Source organism: Vombatus ursinus, unplaced genomic scaffold, assembly GCF_900497805.2.
Source record: "Vombatus ursinus unplaced genomic scaffold, bare-nosed wombat genome assembly UNPS02014812.1, whole genome shotgun sequence".
Classification (NCBI taxonomy): domain Eukaryota; kingdom Metazoa; phylum Chordata; class Mammalia; order Diprotodontia; family Vombatidae; genus Vombatus; species Vombatus ursinus.
The window spans coordinates 36,279,683-36,289,470 of NW_020954590.1; the positions used below are offsets into that span (position 1 = coordinate 36,279,683).

Consider the following 9,788-nt stretch of genomic DNA (forward strand, 5'->3'; position numbering starts at 1 on the left):
GGAAGGGGGAGAAAAATTTTAAACTCAAAAGCATATGGCAGTGATTGTTGATAAATCAAAACAAATTAATTAAAAAAAGAATCCAAGTTACTTATTACAAGTGTATTTTGAAATATGTTTCTTGAAATCACCTGGAATCTAGAGGAATATGAAACCTCCCACTTTTACTAGACCAGGGGTTCTTAACCTTTTTTGTATCATGTATTCCTTTGGCGGTTTGGTGAAACCTTTGGATTCCTCAGAAATAATTCTTTAAATGAACAAATAGTATGAAGAAGACTAATTGTATTGAAATAATATGTAAATTTTCTCTTATCCACCAGACATTGGAGGAGGTTGTTCATGGACCCTGGGTTAATAATTACCAGACCAGATGGATTCCACACTTTGGGTAGGGAATCCATACTTTAACAGTGAATTGGCCTGCCAGTGATTTGAGCTATGGTTCTGTTAAAATATATACACAATTTTACAAAAAACATAGACTATCAGAACCACAAAGTTATAAGAAATGACAAAAGTCAGCTGCTCCTAAAATATATCCCTTGTTGGATGACATCTGATAGACTAGCAATTTTATGGTACTTTCTACTTTGACTTATAAAGCAAAAAGTATGGCACATAAGGAAAGGGAACCATAAGGGCCATTTGTTGAGAGCACCTCCTTCTCCCTCCTCATCTCACATTACTCACATCTCCCATTATCTCCCTTTTCATCCATCTCACATGAAGAGGTGGCCCTTTTATCCGTGTTAAGGCAAACCCATCAATATATACCCTTGATCCCATCCCTTTCCCTCTAGAGATTTCCTCCTTCATCATATCCACTCTGTCTAATCTTCAATCTCTCTCCTATCTACTGACTCCTTCTTCCTTTCTTTTGTCTCAATTCTTCCCACTCTCAGGTCTTCTTGATCCTTTAAAAATAACTCAATTGATAAAACCATTATTGCTCGCTATTATTCTTTATCTACCCCCCTCCTTTCTGATAAGCTCCTTGAAAAAGCTGTCTACACTAGGTACCTCCACTTTCTTTCCTCTCACTCACTTCAAAACCCTTTGCAGTCTGATGAAATAATTCAACTGAAATTGCTTTTTCCAAAGTTATCAATGATCTCTGGATTTTCAAGTCCAATGGCCTTTCCTCAAGCCTCATCCTTCTTGACCTTTCTGTAGCCTTTGTCAGTATTGATTAGCATCTCATCCTGGATATTCTCTCAAGGTTTTTGTGACACTGCTTTCTCCTGCTTTTCTTACCACCTGTCTAAATTTTCTTTATCAGACTTTCATCCAGGTCAGGTCTATTAATTAAGGGTATCTTCCAAAGCTCTGACCTGGGCTTTCTTCTCCCTTTATACCAAAGGTTCTTAACCTTTTATGTGTTAACCCCTTTGGCAATGTGGTTTTAAGCCTATGGATCCATTCTTAGAATAGTACTTTAAAATACATGCAATTAATTATTATAAAAGAAACCAATTATATTGAAATACAGTTATCAAAATGTTAAAAAAAACCCACCCAATTTTAGATCCAAGAGTAAGAACTCCTGGTTCTATATTGTCTTGCTTGCTAATGTCATTAGCTCTCAACAGGTTCTTTTCATCTCTGTGCAGATTCTTCCCAGACATATAAATGCAGCCCTAACCTCTCTTCTGAGTTCCGACCCACATCAACAACTGTCCTCTAACATTTCAAACTGAATGCCCCACAAGCATCTCAATTTCATTATGTCTGAAATAGAACTCATCTTCCTCACCTCAACACCGCATCCTTCAGTCCAACACTTCTCACTTCCCAACTTTCTTAATACTGTAATGGGTACCACTCCTTTCCCAGGCATAGGCTTGTAATATCATTGCTATCTTCAACTTCTTGCTCACACTCACCTTGTATATCCAATCTGTTGTTAAGTCTTGTTTCTACCTTCCTAACATCTTTCATGTGTATTTCTTCCTTTCTATTCACATAGCCACCATCTTGATATAGGCTCTTAGTGCCTCTCACCTAAACTCTTTCAACAACCTTTTAATTGACTTCCCTGTCTCAAGTCTCTCCCCATTCCAACCTATGCTCTATTCAGGATGGTTTTTACTAATGTGTAGGTATGACCATGAGCCCTGCCCCTGCCCTAAGCAATAAACTCCAGTGACTTTTTATTACCTCTAGCGTCAAATTTAAACTTTTCTGTGTAGCATTTAAAACCCTTCAAAAACTGGTTCCTTCCTGCCATTCTAGTCTTAACACACTTTACTACATCTATGTAGTTTATAATCAACAATTGGCCTGCCTGCTGTTCTCTGAATACCACATTCTATTACTCAATTCCCTATCTTTTTACTGGCTTTCCCCCCATGGTCTCATCTTTCTCATCTCTGCCTCCTGGCTTCCTTCAAGACTTAGCTCAAATGCCACCTTCTACATTGCTATCATTTCCCCTCTGAGATAATCAATATATATATTATCTATGTACATGGTTATTTGAATGTTGTGTTCTCTGGTAGAATATGAGCTCCTTAAAGGAAGGGACTGTGTTTTTTACCTTTCTTTGTATCTCCAGGGCTTGGCACAGTGCCTGTCACATAAGTGCTTAATAAATGCTTACTTACTAAACAAGTAAGGGTCAAGCAGAAACTAAGAATGAAAATTGCATGCTACTATTTGGTTTTATTTGCAATCAGAGAATTAAAAGACTGTATAAAAATTGGAGTATATTTCTTGTGAAGACAAAATTTATCAAAATCTAACTAGTTAAAAGAGTAGTTTTGCTTCCTAAATATCTCTTAATGATTGTCGTCTGCATCAGTTTATGAGACCCACTTTTTCTTTATGGCTATAATCTCTGTGCCACCAGGGGGCAACTTCAGTATTACTTAATTCATTACCCTATTGACCCTGTTTAGAAAAACCATGTGGTCTACATCTAATAACTTTCTAATACACTTGTTCAGTCTCTGATCTTTTGGAAAAACAGAGTTACCCCAGACTTTTTCTTATAATGTCAATGTCTTAAAACCATGGTACGGAATAACTGATTCATAATGCTGTTACCTTTATACATTTAAATTACTTCTTGACCCTGTGATTTCATTGATTGTAGCTAATTCCTGGTGATGAACCCCTCCCTCCCAATCAACACAGAGCTGCAACTGTTACACAACTTATAGTCTTAGAGAGTTGTCTGGGACTCTAAGAGGTTAAATAACTTGTGCAGAGTCATAAAGCCAGTATATGTCAGAGGGTCTTGAATCAAGATCTTCTGATTATGAAACTGGCTCATGAAGAAACATGCCAGGCTGCCCCCATGGCATGATTTTAGAAAGAGGAAAGATTTGACAAAAGAGTGATTATAACTAGTGGCAGGGTAGATAGAGTGCTAGACGTGGAAAATTGTTCCCAGAAAGACCTCAGTTCAAATTCTGCTTTAGAAATTTACTATCTGGTGGCAGGCCCCAGCCAGCAGGAGGGAAGAGGTGGTGGTGGCAACAGTGGCCAGGGCCTTAGCTAGCCTGAGGGAAGAAGGGAGGGAGGAATGGTGGTGGCGGCTACAAGCGGGAGACCCTGACCATGACTGACTTTAAGATGGGCACCAGGTGACTCAGCTGAGTGGCCGGGAAGACAGAGTACACATTGATAGATGAACAAGCCATCCCACTGGAAGAGAGTTACTCTTTGGAGACAAGAATGGAAGTAGACATTGATGGAAATGGTGCTAAAATATATGCTTATGCCTTTGACAAAAACCATGGAAGGGGATCTGGACATTTAAGGGAGGGATTGTTTCAGGACTTCAGGTGGTACATCTTAATGTAACCGTGGACAATTGACTAGACAGTGCCATGGGGGTAGAGACCCAAAACAGAAGAAATCTCTAGTAAACAAAGGGAACGGAGCAATTCAGCAGCTTCCCACAGATCCTACTGAAGAACGGTTCCCCTTCCAGAATATTACTCGTTATTATAACACTAATGAAGCTGTGGCAGAAGGGAATTCCTACACATACTATGAATGCCATTATCCCCATGCACAACGGCTGAAAAGCAGCTACGTGAATTCAGCGTCTGTGACTGGTGTCAGGTGGTCAGGTACTGTGGTTCTCATTGCAAGCAAAAGGATTGGCCTGCTCACTAGAAACACTGCCAGGAGAAGAAATGAATCCTTCAGCAAAAGTATGAACCAGAGTGACGACTTATCAGTGACATCTCAGCAGGCAGATTTCTGCTTGCACAGGCATCCATGGACTCTTATTTTTGCAAAACAATAGCAGACTGATTATTGAAATTTGAAGCACCCAAGAACCCAATGACACTTGCATAGACCAAGCCACTTTGGGGGCTCCATGTAAGGGGACAGCTTCCTTCCAGAATTACTCTCAAGCGGCGACTCCCATGGAAGCTTTAAGCAGGAAGGCTCTCATTATTTATATGTTACTACGTTCGTAAACTCATGTATAGTTTTTTGGGGGCTAGAGATTACAAACAGAATCATTTACTGCAATCTTTAAATGAGAAACTGTTGGGCCACATGTCGTAGCAAAATCTCATCACCTAGATAGCTGGAAGTCACAACAGCTGAGTCAAGGTCATGGGGAGGGGCTTCTAGCATCAGCAGTTACTTTGGGGAACAGTCTTGGTGTAAGTACTATTTTTGAAACAGCAAAGTAAAGGGTTGGAATATAAAAAGAAATTTACTATCTGTATAACCTTGGTCAAGTAATTTAACCTCTCTCAACCTCAGTTTTTTTTACCTGTAAAATGGGGGCAATAATAGCACCTATCTCACAGGGGAGTTCTGAGAATCAAATGAGATAATCTATGTAAAGCACTTTGTAAACCTCACAATGCTCTACAAATGCTTGCTATTATGTAAAACTGCAAAGTTCTGAGCAACAAACTCTGTTGCTCAGAAAGGTTTGCAATCCACACAACTGAACTGGTTTTAATCGTTTTGAAGTAGATTTTCTTCACTGGTAGTACAATCTTTAGAGGAAAAAATGAAACCAAGATTTTTATGTAAAGAACCCAAATTACTTCCTTTTCGTTATTTTTTTTTAACAAAGGAAAAAGAGGACAAGACAGGTTATTAATAACCCTTATTTCCTGAATTAGGGAGGTTGTTCCCTCCTGTCCCCACCCCCCAAAAAAGATATCAATAGGATTATACGGGGGAACAATACCCTGACAGACACTCGTGCTTCCTTAGTATCTTTCACAGAATGAATTCCAGTACCAGCTTCCAGAATAGATTTCATAGTTTTTTCAATGGCTTTTTAGAATCTGCAGTGTCCTTAGAGATCATCTTGTCCAAACTCCTCATTTTACAGATGAAAAAACAGACTGAATGAACAGCCACAGTTTGTTCAAATCCTCACAGGTAGTATGTGACAGAGCCTTTACTGGAATTCCATCCCTGACATTCCAAATCCAACTCTCTTGACACTATACTATGTGAAGACAAATAGAAAAAAACCATCAACATCACCTTGAAAGAAGGTTATTACCTCTTCTTTCTTGAGATTCTAACAGTGATGTTCTGTAGATAATATATACTTCAAACTATATTTAATAAATATATTTTCTCTTGGAGAGGATAAAGTTAGCAAAGATTAACTTATTTTTGCATTGTTGATTTTTAAAATAGTACTTCTTCTATCATGTTGTGGACTATATTTAGTATTTATCTTCAAAGGACATCCTCTTTCTCTGTCACAAGATAAAATAATCTTAATCTCTGTGATTTTTTAAATGCAATTGCCACAACAAGAATTTTGGAAAAAGTAAATGCTGAACTTAAATTCTCTTCCTTTTGAGAGGGATGGAAAAAGTGATAATATTATAACAAAGAATTGAAATTCTCCATAGGATCTGGTGCTGAGAATGCAAGATGGACATAAGAAAATGCAGTGGAGAAGAAAAAATGTCCCTTGGAATCATCTTAAGGTATTTGTTTGAAAGCTATGAATGCCTTCAAAACAAAAATACATTTTCATCTTAATGATTTTTGTTAGTACAATAGTACAGTATTAAGGAGCAATGATGGATCATGTCTAAACTGGACTAAAAAATTGTATTCCAAATGCAATGTGTTGAACTATATGCATTTGTGTGTATATGTGTGTGTGTATATATATATATATATAATGTGTGTATGTATACATATGTATGTATGTATATATGTGTAGGTAAACTCTTAAAAATCTGAGTATCTAAGGAAGTAGGAACAAAACCATTGACTATAAACTTCTACTATGTATTTAGCTTTGCATACTTTTTAACTAATGTTTTACTATTCTACATACAAACACCACATTAACTAATGACTATGTATTAACTTTAATAAACATTAAGTACCTACTATATCTATAAAACATTACTTTAGGCCCTGGGAATAAAAAGAATAAGACACTATTCTTGACCTAAAGGAGTTTATAATTTGATATGGAGGTTAAAATATGTACACTAGAAACTTAGTATTCTGACAATGAAATTCAAGATTCGAGAGAACCGAAATGGAGGAATTAAGAATCAAAGAATTTCAGAGTTGGAAGTGACCTTAGATCATCAAGTCCATTCCCCCAAATTTTGCAGATGGTGAAATGGAGTCACAGAAAGGTAAATGATTTGCCTGAGGTCATACAACTGTATTAAAGACAGGGCAAGAACTAGAACACATTGGAAGACTGAGAAAATGAACTATAAGGTCCCCTAGATCTTTCCTTCTCTGAAATTCTAAAATTCTGAGTCCTAACTTTGCCATTTACCTTTTATGAAGGTAAACTATAAGAGGTTCAAGAAACTATTAAGTATGATTTAAATTAATTTTTTTTTTTTTACTAAGATCTGTGATTTCCTAGTTGTAAGGAGCTCCTGTTGAGGGAATTGCCCCTACCAATGAAAATCAGCAATGGTTCTTCAATTTATAGTTTCAGAAAGGTACCTAATAAGTTGTCCAGGGTCACAAAGCCAGCATAAGTCAGAGATTGGACTTAATACGTAGAATATAATGGAAAAAAGGAGAAAGAATACAGAATAGGATTCCAAGACACACTAAAAAACCAACTTCTGCTTTGAATTTTTTTTGTCAATTCTTCATTCTTGGCCCCAAATCCTACTCAGAATTGCATTGCTTTGTTACGTTTTCTTGTTTTTCATCCTCCTTAGAAGCAAAGAAATTAGAGAAAGATGACTTATTCAAAATATTGTTCTTATATACCCCAAAACAAAGTTAAAGCAGATGGTAGGAAGGGCAAGAAGGACAAGAATCAAGGTAATCAACATGATTGGCTTCTCAATCAGTTACCAGATCTTATTTACATCCAGTCATCTTTTTATTCTTCCTGCCACCACCCTTGTATATGCCCATATTGCTAGCTAGCTGGCTAGATGATTTCAAGAGCCTCCTGAAAGATATCTGTGCTTTTTCTTTCTTGCACTAATTACCTGTTTATACCACTGCTAAATTTCTCTTCTTTAAATGTAAATCTGGTCACGTCATTCTTTTCCCAGAGACCTTCCAGTTTATCATGTTTGATGACCCCAATACAAGTGCTATGTTTTTTCCCATTACTGTACCTTTGCTCACTTTGCCCCCTATGCCAAGGATGTTCTTTCTTTCTTTCTCTTTCTTTCTCTCTCTCTCTCTCTTTCTTTCTTTCCTTCTTTCTTTCCTTTTTCCTACCTGTTGAACGCCTATTAATTTTTTTAAGCTCCTGGAACGAAATCCCTCAAATACTTCCTTTTCAAAGAAACCTTAACTAATCACCCAGAAAGTATCCCCTTTCTCCTCTTGTATTTCAAACTGCACTTTGCTCACCCTTTTCTTCTGCACTTAGGTACTACTGTGTATTTATGGTAAAACACTTTGTAAACATTAAAGCACTATATAAATGTTCACTGCTGTTTTTATTGCCAATGTGAGCTCCATGAAAGCAGAGACTACATCTTATCTAAATGATATCTCTTTCCTTGTTCCAGACCTCAGCTTAATGTCATTTAGCCCACAGCAATAACTGTCTCTGGGACCCTGTCCTTGTTGTTACAATAAACAGATGTGCTTCTGTAGTATCTTCAAGTAAAAAAGTCAGGCATGGGTCCCAGCATATGACACAAGAGGGAATTTTCAGTGTTTCACTATGACAACTCATTTTCATGACAGAGGAACATACCCTTAAACAAATTACAAGAGACAGTAAAAGTTTGGTAGAAGAAAGAGAAAATGTTGGTGCTGGCAGTGACAGTCACTGAAAAATGTTTCTTTTCCTGGCCTTGCATCTTTCCCCTCTCCTTTATCGCAAAAGGCTCTTGAGTGGGATAAAGGAGATGTGGGTTCTAATCCTCACATTATCACTTTCTTGTACAAGCCTTGATAATTCAGTTCATCTCTTTGATGGTCAGTCTTCTCATCTTAGATATTGTTTTCCTCAAAGATTCCAAGCTCTTGAAGGGAGGGGCTATGTTTCTTTGATTTGTATCCCTAGAGCTTGGCACATAGCAAGCTGTTAATAAATGCAGTATGGTACGGTATAAATGTATAAAATACCAGACACTGAAGTGTATGAAGAGTGTTAGAAAGGAACTACCATGGAAAACGGGAAAAAAGGTAGGTTAGAGTCAGACTTGGAGAAAAATGGTAAACCACTCCAGTATCTTTGCCAAGAAAACCCCAAATGGGGTCATGAAGAGTTGGACACAACTCAAAAATGACTGAACAACAACAATGAGTCAGATTGTGGAATTTCTTACATGTAAAAGTTAATAAGCAAGTAATTTGCATAGTAGGCAACTAGAAACCATTGAAGTTCTTTAACAGCGGAGTGATGTGATTAAATAGGATCATCACCTGGAGTTGGAAGGGATCTTAGAGGCCCTCTGGCTCAAGCCCCTCATTTTATATGTGAGGAAACTGATCCAGGGAGGTTAAGTAATGTGCCCAAGCTTATTCAGGTAATATGTGTCAGAGGTGAGATTTGAACCCAGGTGTTTTGACTCTAGAGCCAGAGCTCTTTCCATTGTGCCATATCCCCACTGTAGCTTGGGTTTTACTGGCTAGATCTCTTTCTCAAACACCAAGCCTGAAACCCAATGTACTAGGGATCTCATGGATTGGATAATAATAGGTCTCTGCCCAAGTACCACTTAATGGTTATTTTTTGGGCCCTCCAGGCTCAGAGTGACTGTAAACAATAACTGTTTCTCTTTTGGCCAACAACCCTGAGGGTCTTCCCATTCAACTTTGATTTATTGATTTATTTATTTATATTAAAGAGTCCATCCCTTGACTCACTCCTTAAAGAGGTCTATTCACTGAATGTTGCCTCACTCAAAGTAAGAACTTGAAAAGACCTTAACTTAAAGGGGCCAAGGTCTCCCACTGTATCCTGGGCCATCTCCAGTTGTCCTGATTGATATCTGGCCACTGGACCCAGATAGCTCTGGAAGACAAAGTGAGGCTGGTGACCTTGAACAGCCCTCCCTCACTCAAATCAAAGTTAATTGCAAGTCATGTCATCATCTCCTTGACGTCATGGTCCTCTTTGAGAATGAAGAACAAACGACATCCCCACTGTACTAGATCGTTGAATTAGGATGATTATTTGACATCAGCATGAAGGATGGAATGGCTAAGAGAGAAACTAGAATGAGACTAATTAAGAGGTTGTTACAGCAATCTAAGACAGCTAAGTGGCACAGTGCACTGAATGCAGGGTCTGGAGTCAAGAATAACTTTCCTGAGTTCAAATCTGGCCTCAGATGCTTACTAGCTGTGTGACCCTAGGCAAGTCACTTAACACT

General features: G+C 37.9%; 1 protein-coding gene and 1 pseudogene across 2 annotated transcripts in view; one reads left to right on the forward strand and one right to left on the reverse strand.

The window, feature by feature from the left end:
* The window catches only part of LOC114053904 (guanine nucleotide-binding protein G(olf) subunit alpha), a 375,336-nt gene that overhangs the window by 93,088 nt on the left and 272,460 nt on the right, over nucleotides 1-9,788 (reverse strand). The gene's annotated exons all lie outside the window — the stretch shown is intronic.
* LOC114053905 lies at nucleotides 3,565-4,152 on the forward strand (annotated as a pseudogene).